The sequence below is a fragment of the Sciurus vulgaris genome (genome assembly GCF_902686455.1).
Source record: "Sciurus vulgaris genome assembly, chromosome: 9".
Lineage (NCBI taxonomy): Eukaryota > Metazoa > Chordata > Mammalia > Rodentia > Sciuridae > Sciurus > Sciurus vulgaris.
Genome location: NC_136469.1, coordinates 19,572,515 through 19,586,127, shown reverse-complemented (window position 1 = coordinate 19,586,127; position 13,613 = coordinate 19,572,515).

Here is a 13,613-nt window from a genome sequence, read left to right as displayed (position 1 = left end):
CCTATTTGATAATTTATTTCAGGTAATGCATTTGTGGTTTCCAAATTTTCTAATCACTTCTATTTTGTATCGACACATTCTGAAAAATGTTCATTTTTCTATTGTTGTTTTCTATAAATTACTACTTGATTGTGTGAATATCTACATTCCTGCATTAAAGTTTGGAAAATTCAGAACTTTAGGTTTTTGAGAGAGTAGTGCTTTAGATTCACTCCAGTTTATTTATTTATAATATTCATAAACTGAGCACCTATTTTCTGTCAAAATCATTACAGTGCAGTAATGAGGAGTCTTAAAATGTCTTATCTTCTGTTTAGCTTTCTATTTCATCATTCTCAGGAAATAACTATTTGCATCAAACATGCTTCCTGCATGTACATTCCAAGGAAAATCAAGATTAAAGGTAAGAGGTACATAAAAATACAGTAACTTATTTACTTATTCCTTTTTTTTTTAGTCAGACAGTGCTCCAGTCCCAGGTTAATTTGGCTCATAGAAGACAGTAATTAGGAGCCTCATAGATTAAGAACACGGGTTTAACCCCCATCCTGACAAACTGTGTCCATCTCCTCTTCAGAAGCTACCTCAAACTCTTCCTTCTATGCAAAGGGGCCCAACCAAGCCTCAGAAGGAATGTTCAGAAATATTTTCCCTACCAAGGGGACGCTGGTGTCAACACACTCACCTGATGGCCCCTTTCAATCTACAGAACTAGCCAGGGGTCCAGCCAGAGCCCTTCTCTTTCCCAAGGGAGAACTGGTTTTAAACTGGAACACTTTATTAATTCTGTTTCATCAGGAGCTCAGACTCAAAGTGTCCCATTTATCTCATAGGATCCCAAGATCCTCAGAAAGTTATGTGTCAGATGATCACTCCTCCTCTGAGGACCAGCTGGCTCTGGAGTGCTGGTCCAAACTGAATCTCAAATCTCATATTGATTCTAACTCAGTGTGCTTGAACTGGGTTAGAGATTAGATACACCAGCACCTGCATTTTCAGTAGGCATTTAATAACCAATATTGTTCAAATCTTGTTCTAGGAGAAACTGTAGCTATTGTGTATCTTTATGCTTTTGTGTTCTTTTTCAAGATGTATGTGTTCTTTAACACTATCTTGCAACAGTGTTTCTAACTTGAAATGTAAGAGTCCCTGTGTTTATCTGTTTTCTGATAGTCCTCTGTCCAAATCAGTTCCACACCAAGTGGGATAAGTTTCTTTTTGATCAGCTTTATTTGTGAGAAATAGCAGAATTCTGGAGCCAGAAGATGATGCAGACATTAACCTTCTGATATAGATAGTTAAGGTGACAAAGTACCAGGAAAGTCGAGATCAGTTAATTAGCATCAGGTCTAGGGTTAGAATTTATGTCTCCTAACTCCTGATCTAATGTTCAGGAGAGCAGAGAGCCTATGAATATTTGGTCCATTCAGAAGCCACCTGAGAGATTCCTATACTTTGAAATGAGTCTATTAGTAGTATAAAAATTGTTACTCCTGACATGTTATAAACAAAATCAAGAACCTCATGGACCCATTATGAGCTACTTAAGAACTTTGTTTGGAGGACCTGGAAAGCAGAGGAAGATAGCCAAAGGAACTCTCTGCAATGGGCAGCTTGCCCGGAGAGACTCAGAAGGAAAAAAAAGAAAAGAAAGAAAAAAAGAAAAAAGAGTCAACAAATTAGTGAATCAGAGTTCTTTTAATAGTTCTATTATGATGTCTAATTGTGAACGTAAGACTCTGTGACTTCATCACAAGTTTGGGCACTGACTGAAAATGTTGACTCAACTTGCATTCTTTCAAGACACTAAAATTGGAACAAGCTCTTAACGCTTAAGAGAAAAACCTACGAAAGTCTAAGCTTATTGTATGTACAAAACCAGATTTAAAAATCATAAAGACTTCCTAAGCCCAACCTCACCATCACAGGTAGTTTATTTCTGAATCTTTACTAGTAGTTTGCCCAAGATCATACGGACAGTAACACAGGACTAGGATTTGAACCAAGCCATCCATGCCCACTACAGAATCTAGCTCAAAATCACTATGCTATATAAGCTCCCTTTCATTATAGGTGGGGATGGGAGCTCATAGAAGACGCTTCCATACCTGTGCTAGAACTCTGCCTGACCTCTCTTGAAGGAGGCTTAGTAAATATTTGTTGAATACACAGGTGAATAAATTTATAAGGGTGAAAAGGGCTGCCCACATCTGCAAACAAGCTTGTAAAGCTCCTACCAAATTTACAGTGGATGCAGGACCCAAGAAAACTTTGCAAAATCTTGGTCATTTCCTTGTTAGTCTCAACTAAATTGCTTCAAAGATGTCACAAGAAGAAACTTCAGAGTCCAATGCACTTCCAACCGTCTCTTTATTCTCCACTGCACTGTTCAGATGTAAACTGCTGAAGATGTTCTATGGTAGAGGATGCTATTCTTCGGTGTTTCTTAATGACTTTGCAGGAAGAACAATTCTAATTGGGAGATCTAGCTGTCACATGTCATTGCCAGCTGTAGGACATTAGTAAAGTTATCTCTGCCTCAGTGTCCTCATGCAGAAAATGCCATGTGCCTTCTAGGTGGTTGTGAGCCCAAATGAGTTGATTTATATAAAATCTTTGCACAGTGCCCAATAAATGGTACTTGATTAATAAACGTTAACTATTATTACATCAAAAGCATTTAATTTCCTACGATGTAGAGAAAGAAACATAATCCATTCATCAGCAAGCTGGTATTAAGTGCCCCCCACATGCCAGCCTCTGCTCCCTGCACAGGGGATAGAGAAGCAAAGAAATTGACTGCTCCCAAGGGCCTGGGGTTCTAGAAGGATACCCAGAAGTAAAATCAGATGCACTGTGCCAGGCAGCGAACGGGGCTCAAAGGAGGGTAAGAGGAGGTAGGCCGGGAAGGTGCCTGAGGGACACTTCTGAGGGAGGGAGGCATGGACCCTGCAGACATCTGGGAATCCAGTATTTCAAAAAGGGGAGCCTATGGTGTGCTCAAAAGAAAATGAGGCAGGAAGCAGAGGGAAGGGCTGGAAGGAAAAGAAGCCAGCAAAGTGGAATGGGCAGCTGGATCCTGCAGGGCCTTCTAGACCCTGGTGAGGACTTTGGATTTTACTGAGAATAAGATGAGAATGATTTGCAGGTTTTGAGGAGAGGACAGACATGATGTGACATGTTTGAGGATCACTGTGAATGCTGTGCTGATAATTGACTGTAAAGGGACAGAGGTAGGAGCAGGGGTACCTGATTTAGGACATGATTGTGTTGGATGTAGGTTCCAGTCAGCAAGGGAGCAGGAAACAAGGTAAGAGTGGTCAGATTCTGGATATATTTTAGTGATAGACCTTAAACTTTTGGGTTGGAACTTACATGTGAGAGAAGAGTCCAGAGTGATCCCAAAGTTTTTATACCAAGGCCTGAGGAAACTATGGCTGCTTCTAGAGAAGGAGGATGTAGTGGTCCGAGTCTCCAGAAGAACAGGACAAATAAGCTGTGTGTGTGTGTGTGTTTGTGTGTGTGTGTGTGTGTGTGTGTGTGTGTGTGTGTGTGTGTCTGTCTGTCTGTCTGTCTGTCTGTCTAGGGATTGGCTGAGTGATGATGGAAGTTGTAAATCCCAAGATCTGCAAGGTGCATTGGCAAGCTGGGACCTAAGAAAATCATCTGTGGAGTTAACATCATCCAAATGTTAACATCATCCAAAAAGACTCTCACAGAAACATCTGCTGTAATGTTTGACCAACTATCTGGGCACCTTATAACCCAGTCACCTTGACACATGTAATTAATCATCACAGAGGAGGAGCAGATTTGGAGAGGAAACTGAGAGTTTTGCTTTAGACAGGTAAAGTTAGTGATATGCATTAGGCCTCAAAGGAGAGATGTGGTCAAGCGACTGGGTACAGGGACCAGTGCCCTGCAGTTGCTGGGGTTTTCTTTTCCCTAGCATAGCCCATGTGTAGTCCTGATGCGTTTCCTTATGTTAGCATTGACTTTAATTGACTCTGCCTTAGTCCTTAAGGATAAATTGCTAATTTACTGACACGTACTTAGTTATATCAGACACCCTACCCTCTACAATGTCATGGCTGCTCATGTCTCTGAACTTTCACCTTCCTTGCTTCCTTTTCTGGAAGCCCACTGCTCAACCATCCCCTGGGAAATGCCTGTTACAGTTTCATTAGATGGCATCTCCTCCTTCTGAAATCTTTTCCTTAGTCACTTGGACAAACTCCCAGACTACAGACATCCCATCCTTTCTTCCCTCCAGGTGCTCCTTTATGCCCTCCCTTTCATCCCTTTTGTATATCTCTTCCTTTTTAGAAAGTTTTCATTCCCCCATGTATACATGCATACATATATATACATATACATATATATATATAAACATGGAATGCAGGTATCTCCTTAATGTACTGATTCCATGTCTCTATATATGCATATATGTACATATATGTATGAATATACACACATGATTATACATATGCAATATTTTCAACATTGCTTTAATTGTATATGCATAATTGTATGTATAGTTAAAGCAATATGGAAAAGATTAAGGTAATAAGAAGCCCACTAATCCCAGAGTAATGATGTTGAACTAGATTTCTAGAGCTTGCTAGGTTGACAAAAACAAAATTACACAATTTTACAAAATAAATATTTTTATGGTTTATTTTATAAACTGCCTTTTAATTTTTATTTTTTTAAAAAAAGTACTTGTCTTTAAATTGGCAAATAAAAATTGAAGATATTTATGGTATACAACCTGAGGCGTGAATATATGTAGACATTATGAAATGGGTAAATCAAGCCAATTAACATAGGTATTACCTCATATCACCTTTTTGTGATGAGAATACATAAATCTACTCTTCTGGAACTTTCAAGTCTATAATATGTTGGGGTTACCTGTAGTTCTCCAGAACTTATTCATCCTGCATAACTGAAATGTTGTACCCTTTGGCCAGCATCTCCCTATTCCCTTTCTCCCTAGTCCAACCCTGGCGGCCACGATTCTACTCTCTGAATTCTACTCTCTGTGAAATTAGCCTTTGTTAGCTAATCAAAGCAACAAGCAAGATCAGGGGTATTCGTCTTCTGTGCCTGACTTTAGTTCACATAACATAATATCCTCCAATTCCATCCCTGGTGTCACTTATTACATGACTTCTTTCCTTTTTAAGACTGAATACTACACCACTCTGTATATGGCATATCCCACAATTTTTATCCATCCATGGCCACTATGGTTGTTTCCATACCTTGTCTTTTGTGGGTAGTACTGCAATACCATCTGCATGGAGTGCAGATGTCTCTTTGACATACCGATTTCATTTCCTTTGGATATATACCTAGTTATGGAATAGCTGGATTATATGGTACTTCTATTGTAATTTTGTGTGTGAGTGGGGGTACTGGGGTTGAACCCAGGGGTGCACTAATATTGATCTACACCCTCAATCCTTTTTTAATTTTTTTGTTTTGAGACAGGGTCCTGCTAAGTTGCCCAGGTTGGCCTTGAACTTGAGATCCTCCTGTTTCAACCTACTGAGTCACTGGGAGATACCTACTTATAATCATAGGCATGTATGTCACAGGACCTGGCTATTTTAAAATATTTTAACAAACTGCCATACTATTTGCTATAATGGCTGTACTATTTCATATTCCCATCAATGGTGTAAAAAATAACCTGCCTTTTAAAAACCAACAAGATGTCCTGAGGATCTTATAGTGTCAATTAATACAGTTGAATATGACTCACTTTAACAGTTGCTTATTTAAATGTATTTATTTATTGTATTTAGTTATCCAGTCCCCTGATGATGGCTTTCAGTTATTTTTATTTATTTTGCTCTGGTAAGTAATGCAATGTTATATGTAGATTTATGTGTATCTTTTAAATTGTTGCCCATATTTCATTATCTAGATATGATACAATTTATTTAACCAGTGTCTACATGAGGGTCATTTCAATCACACCACATGCAACACACATATGATTGAAAGAATGGAGAGGGAAAATAGGTAATTGTTGGCTTTTGTAATGAAACTTTTGGGGCATACTGGCTTTAGGTCCCACTGGATCCAGGGCAGAAATGGTGTCCTGAAGTCTGTCTTCATTTCTTGGCTCTGTTCCCCTGAGTTGGCCTTATTTTCAGGTAGATCTTATCCATGTTATATCAAAACTTGCCTCAGGCAACTCCAACCCTATATGGTTCCATGATTCCTGGAGGACAAATGTCCCTTTTCTGGAAGTTACAGCAAAATTCCCAGAAAGCTGTAATAGGACCAGCATGAGTCACACATTCATTTTGGAGCCAATCACTGTGATCAGGATATACATGCCCTGGGTGACCAACATGCCCTTGGGGCCAGGCCTCTCCAGCCCTCTGCAAACTGCCAGGGCTACAAAGCAGTTTGGATGGTGTTAGAGGGTATCAAGATGTCCTGTTGCCGGAAGACTGGGCAAGTTTATTGGGAAGCCTCAAACAACAATAATTAAGACAGATTAACATAGTTTAAAAAACAAAAACAGCCAGGTGCATGCCTGTAATCCCAGTGGCTCTGGAGGCAGGAGAATCGAGAGTTCAGCAAAAGCAAGGTGCTAAGCAACTCACTGAGACCCTGCCTCTAAATAAATACAAAATAGGGCTGGGGATATGGTTCAGGTCAAATGCCCCTGAATTCAATCCCCAGTACCTGCGCCCCCCCCCCAAAAAAAAAAACCAAAAAACAAAAACCAAAAACCAAAACAAAACAAAAAGAAGCACTAGCATTTTTGTGAAAAAGTAAGTTTTCGGATGACTTCCAATCTGTATGAAGGGGCCCATGATTTGGAACCTCATTTTTACCAGCAGATGCCACAGTTTCTTCATTAAGGAGGGACACTCCTAATCCTTGCCAATTAGACTGGTCTTGTGTTTTTTATAACATCTGTCACTCATCTGTGGATGGCGAGCGGAGCTGGCTCAGTGAACCCCCGCAGTCCTGAAAGGCCATGACTTCATCCTCAAGCAAGGTCAGCTCCTTGTGGACGTGGAGATCTTCCACACTCTTTACTTCTCCCCTACCCAAGAGTCTTTAACAGAGAATTTTCAGGCGGGGATGCATAATAAAGTGCATTTAATCCAAAGTTGACACCTTTGTTTTGAATCTGCTGGGAGCTAACTAATACACAAGGAGTCCTAACATTTCCTTATTTCATACTAAATTATTTCCTGGCCTCGTCAAGAGCCAAGTATAATCAGAGATATGACTGGGCCAAAGCATGTCCATGTCCTGGAGAGGTTAACCATTTGGTTGCCCTGGACATCACTTCCTTTGGCACTGACTCAGAGAAAGAACTGAGGGTAAAGCAGCTGGGTCACCCCAGCTCTCTCCTCCACAGTCCCTAACTAGCACACCCTGTGGCAGCAGGACACACCCTTGTGAGGAACAGTTCATTAGCCATCTACCTTTGCATGGCTGTAGGGTCTCTCTAGCCCCACCCCACCTCTACACCAGACAGACCATCCTAGCATCCTTCTGAGCATGTGCTTGCCCAGCCTCACCCCCATGCCCCGCAGGTAGAGTAAATGTTTTTTTCTATATTATCATACACTTAATTGGGCTGTCCCTAAGCCTGCCCAGCTCAGAAAAATAAAGAGACATCTGAGGTCCCTGACGTTAAACAAATGGAGAATTGAGCTTTGGAGCCGATGCGAAGCAGGGTTTGGAGGCATCAGGAAGAGAGGAATGAAGTAATCCCATGTGTGATGGAGAGCGGTAGGTGGGCAGGGGCCAGAGGGAGAATGTGCCAGCAAAAACAAGACAAAGCACAGAACTGTATACAAATTCTTTTTGGCTATGGATCTTTCTTCCTCCAAGTTGTAGATGACTGCCGTTGGTCTGAAGAGGAACCAGACCCCGTCCAGGACCATTCTCCTCCTCACCCTGCGTGGTCCCTGAGGCCCCTCGGAGGGAGTTCTCAGGCTCAGCAAGGCTTAAAATCCGCTGACCTAGACTGTCTACAGGACGAACGTGATTGCACTATGCGCAGAGACCAGTGGACGGGGCCTCGGCTTTGTTCCAGGGTTAAAAGGGAGACGGGGCATTGGAGCCAACAAGTCCCAACCATTAAGCAGCTACCTCTAGGCGATTTCATCAGACAACGAAAATAGGACTTCGTGTTCTTAAACTATTGCATCTTGTTATTTTTTTTTAATTTTTTTTTTTTTTTTTTTACCTTTTGAATGACGTGTATAGGGTGGCAAAGTTTTTTCTAGTGTTGGGCGTAATCTAACTAAGCTGAGACTACGTTTGTTTTTTCAAATCCCCTAACTTACTAGTTTTAACAAAGGCTGCCCTATTCCTCCTGCAAACTCTGGTCAGAGAGGACGTGACTACTTCCCTTTTGCTTGCTTGGTACGGTATTTCCATTTCCCTCTCACCTCCAGATCAGTAAGCTTTCTCAAGGGGGTAAGTGTCTTCTTTCCAGTCTGATCCCCTGTACTGAGCACAGACTTGTCCACAGACACAAAACGCTTGCTGAATGAAGGACACGAGGGAGAAAGAATGACTTTAAGTCTCTTCAACAATGCCGCCACCTTAAAGAGAGGTCCAGATAGTGCACCCGAGGTGCACTGATTTGGATGCGAGTTATGCGAACTCTTTTTCATTGTTATTTCATCTTTTCGTGGTGGTGGGGATGGGATCCAGGATCTTTGAACATGCTAGGCCAGCACGCCTCCATTGAGCCACACCCCTAGACCTATGTAAATTCCTTAAGCCTTCATCTTTTCATCCATAAAATGGGAGTGCATGAGAACATGGTACTTCCGTATTTCTCAGGTGTGCTGTTGTAACTTCCTCAAAACCCTTCACATCCTAGTCAGTGTGGACTGAAATGCCACAGAGTGGGTGGCCACGGGGCAGATGTTTATTCATCACAATTCTGAGGCCTGGGCTAAGGATGGTTTGGTTCCTGGTGAGAGCCTTCTTCCTTGTCTGCAGGTGAATGACTTTTTGCTGTGTTGTCACCTGGCACCTGAGTGGGGGAAGGGGCAAGGGGAAGTATATTGTCCTGTCTCTTCTTATAAGGGCACTAATCCCATTATGTTACCAGTGCTCCACTCTCATGACCTGATTACCTCCCAATGCCCCATATCCAAATACCACCCCGCTGGGCTCAGCATATGAAGAAGAGAAGGGTACAAACCCAGCCCACAGCACTTGACATCACCCATGAAGTAGAGTAAGAATCTGGGTTTTGGCACATGCCTTTACTGCCTGTTACAACTCCCAAATGATATTCACTGTCCTTCCTCCACTGTTCATTTTGAGGACAGATGAAGTAAGTGGACCCATTGGAACATATGCTGGAGGTGTCTTTTGGCACAAACGCTACCCCAGCCCTCGTTCCTCTGCACCAACAGACTAGCACCAGATCCGGGTAAAACACAGTGAGTGGAGTTTTATAGAAATTTAGAAACTTAAAAAGCCAACAGGAAGCTTAGGAACCTAAGGAACACGTTCTTTCCATAGTTTTGTTTTCTGGGGTCAGAGTGCCCGCGTTCAAATTTGGTCTCTACCACTTTTTACACTGCGAGGTTTGGGGAAAATTCCTAACGTTTCCTGTGCCTCCATTTCTTCACTAGTAAAATGGGGATAACAATAGAAGCTGGATAGGACAATCTTCCATGACTATGGGCAGTTAAAATGAATTATTTCTAAAGTTAACAGTTTAGCTGATTATAGTCCTTCAATCAATAAAAAAAATTGATAAATATTTTCTTTCAGAAATCTTCAACATCCAAAATGGAAGCCAATTGGAAGTAAGGTCAGATCTCTTACTCTATCAAATGACTGAGTGCTGAGAGAAGAGGAATACATGAAATAAAATGAAAGGCTTCTAAAGTGTTTCCCTGCCATGGTCTTTAGATAATCTTTCCCCTAAGAGCCATTAGAATCATTATATACATATTAACATACATGAATTAAAAAAACCAAAATCCATGAATTCCTCTTCATGGAGTGTTCAGTAAAACCCTTCTTAATGAAAAAAAGAAGTGAAAATTAAAAACTCAACTAGGATCTTGCTGGGAATATTTAATGACTTAACGAAACAAACTTTGAAAGACCCCTAGTTCATGGGGGATGTCACCTACATACAATTGGTTTACTAGGTAGAAAGACATCATTAAAATTGCTCCAAGAGGCCAGTATTTGGTAAGCTAGACAGAATGCAGGTTTCAAACATAATTAAACGTTTCATCTTTAAAAATATGATATAATTAAGATTTTCAGTTAAGTAAGACCGACTTTCCCTAGTAGGAGGTTTTGTTATAGAGTGATATTAATATAACATACTCAGAGGACTAATACTGGACAAGGCTCACATCAAGCACCCTCCTGGGATTTCTGCCTTGTTTGTCTGCTTCCTCAATACTTAAGGGTCAGAATTCAACCTTGAGCCCTGACCCTGAGGACTAGAGATTCAGACAAGGAGGATGGTAAGGGGAGTGTGGTCTCTGCCTCAAGCTACATACCAGGCAGGCTGTAAATTTAAGTGGATTTAGAACTGTCTACAATTTTCACTTTCTCCTGCAACTGAGCTTTCTAGAGTATGTTCTATTCTGTGGGACATAACAGGATTTTGGCAATGTTAGGTTAAACAAAGTTAAACATGCTTTGCTGCAGGATTTCTTGTGACCTTCAATGTGGTAATGAATCTTCCAGAGAGATGTTGTTCAGATCACCTCCTAAACTTACTTGGCTCAGAAATCTTTCTGGTGAAGCAGCTGATAGGATCAGAGTTTTCAGAATACACTTTAGAAAAACACAATACTTTGGCTGTGTTGCCAAAGTCAAACTTGTAAATGAGCTTAAATCCTTTTAATGGCAGCCATGGTCCCAGGGATGTAGTCTAAACTTCTGGATGGCCTTGAACAATCTGGCTCCTGCTTATCTCTCCAGCCTTCGCTTCATCTCCCATCACACCCTCTCACACTCACAATCCTGGAGGGAACTACTAGTGGATTTTTCTGCAAAGGCTTTCTTAGACTCCCCAAGCATGCAGTTTTTTATCTGTTCCCATACCAACTGCAGATTAGTCCTATCGTGGCATCTACTGCCCTGATCCACTGAGGTTGGGACTATGTGCTCTGCTCAGTTAGGGTGTATGCTCAGTGCCTACCACATCGTCTGGCACACAGAAGGCCATAAACATACTTGTGGAATTATTGAAAGGATAGCTATTGCTAGAGGGTAGGGGGCAAGCTCCACCATGACCAGCATTTCGGGAATGCCTGGTCCCCACTCTGTGAGGACAGACAAATGGCACATAAACTGGAGCATCTGCACTAGGATCTCCTTCTTGCCATTGGGACACTGGGTGCTATCCAGGCACAGGAGGATGACAGAATTGGCCAGAGGAAAGAGAACCTGGTTCTATCCTCTAAACTGCCAACTTTGGCTCAGGGCCAGAGCTGCAGGACAACCTGGTGCAGGTACTTATTTGTCAAGCTCTGTCTCTTTGGCATCCAGAGTTACCATCAAAGTCTGAGGATACAGCCACAGGAATTTCTTTGTCATCCCACCATGGCATTTCAGACAATTTTCTTTTTCTGCCATTCAAGAGAAGCTGCATTCATGATGTGTCTTATAAACACATCCTAAAGTTTTGCTTTGTAGCAGACTCAAATAAAAAACAAAGAAGTTCATGTTATCAGTACCTGGTGATGGGGAAGGACTAAAATTGCTTCCCTAGAACTTGAAGTTCTCTGTGACTTTCAAGGAACTGTTTAGAATGGTGCTCAAGAAAGTTAGCATGCTGGGCCAGTGGGGTGCATGCCTGTAATCCCAGTGAGTGCAGAGGCTGAGACAGGAAGATCACACGTTTAACGCCAGCTTCGTCAACTTAGCAAGGACCTAAGCAACTTAGTGAGATCCTGTGTGAATACAATATAAAAAGGGCTCAGTAATGAAGTGCCCTGGGTTCAATTCCCAGTAACCCCCCTCTTCCCCACCCCACCCCCCAAAAAAGAAAGTTAGCAGCCTTGCAGGAATATATCACTAGAGTCCAGAAGTAGCCAGAATAAAGGCGTCCGTTTCTTCTAAGGTCACAGGAGTAGGTGGACATCTCTAATTCAAAGTGACTAACTTAGGCTATTCAAGATTCAAGTCTTATTCACTTCCTGCTTCTTTCTTCTAATTACCCTGCACGATTAGGATGGGTCTTCTGACCTCAAGTAAGTCACGTGGAGTACTACACAGGTCAGTTTTCTCAAAGATTTCTCAAAGCATTAAAGTCCTTTCCCCTCAACTTGATCTTGTAGCTTGCCGCCCCTCCATCTTCAAGAGAAGGGTGAGTCTGTTGTGAGTGTGTGTAATGAACAATTTTTCTTTGGGGTTTAGGCCACTCTCGAAGTAAAATTGGGCAACAAAAAACACTGTCGTTGTGCAAGAATAGCTCCATTTGTCCTTGGAGGGCTTTAGGGTAAAGCCACAAAATATGATTCCCCCACCTAATGGCTCCCCAAAGGAAAAGGATGCAAATTCCTGTGTGTTTTCATTTTCCTTCCATAGGTGAGATAAATATATGCCACAGGTGAGAATAATAGTTTGATGGGAATATGTGGGGTTGCCAAAGTCTTTTTATTTTTTTTATTTTTACAAAAATGATAAAATTTCAATGAAAAATTGAGTCACAAGAAAGATCTAGAATGTCACAAAGCTGAAGGTTCAAGACCCTTGGAATTGCCGCTTTTGTGAATCAAGTTGCAGTCACGTGTTCATTAGTGGGGTAGCCGGAGGGATAAGAATTAAACTCTTGCAATGCAGATGGGGTTGAATATTTAGTTGAATAGGGTACTGTTGAAAGAGTCTTGAATAATTTCTAGGTGAAATGAATCATGAAGAAAGGGAAAACATTTTAGAGTAAATATGTTTATTCATTAATATATATATAAAAAAAGAGTGAACGCAGAGTCATAAGCTTCCCTCTGAGGGAAGCCATGTGCTTCCTGAGTTAACAGATATTATTTAGTAAATATGTGAAAAGGAAAAAGGCTACTTTGGCATCTCTTTTTCTTATAACATCACAAATTTTTTATAGGTTTTTTAAGGGTGTGAATGGATTAATTTTCTATAGAACAAATCCAGTTTAATTTTCTGGCTGAGATTGGGGAAGACAGCAGTTTTCTTCCAGAAGTTTGCATATTAACTATATAGCCCCTAGAAAAAGTATGGCAACTTCAACAACAAATACCCTCCCATGTTGGATTTACTACTTAGAGGTAGGCTCACACCATGTTCAATAACATTTTGCTGTCCATTTTACCATATAATCTAGTGGACATTAAAGATGTAGTTCACCATATAACCTGATTAATTAAAGAAAAATACAGCTTCTTATCGCTGACATTATGAGGTTAGAAATAGCATCCTATGCTAATCTGCAATGCCAAGAAATGAAGATGGTTTAAATCAGATCTCATGACTAATGCATAAGATCCAAAGTTCTTTTATTCCTGGCTATTTTAGAAAACTGGGGTGTATTTTTACCCTAAAAACTAATTCTATAAGATTTATTGAGATAATACGAAATGTCTTATAATTAACACCTT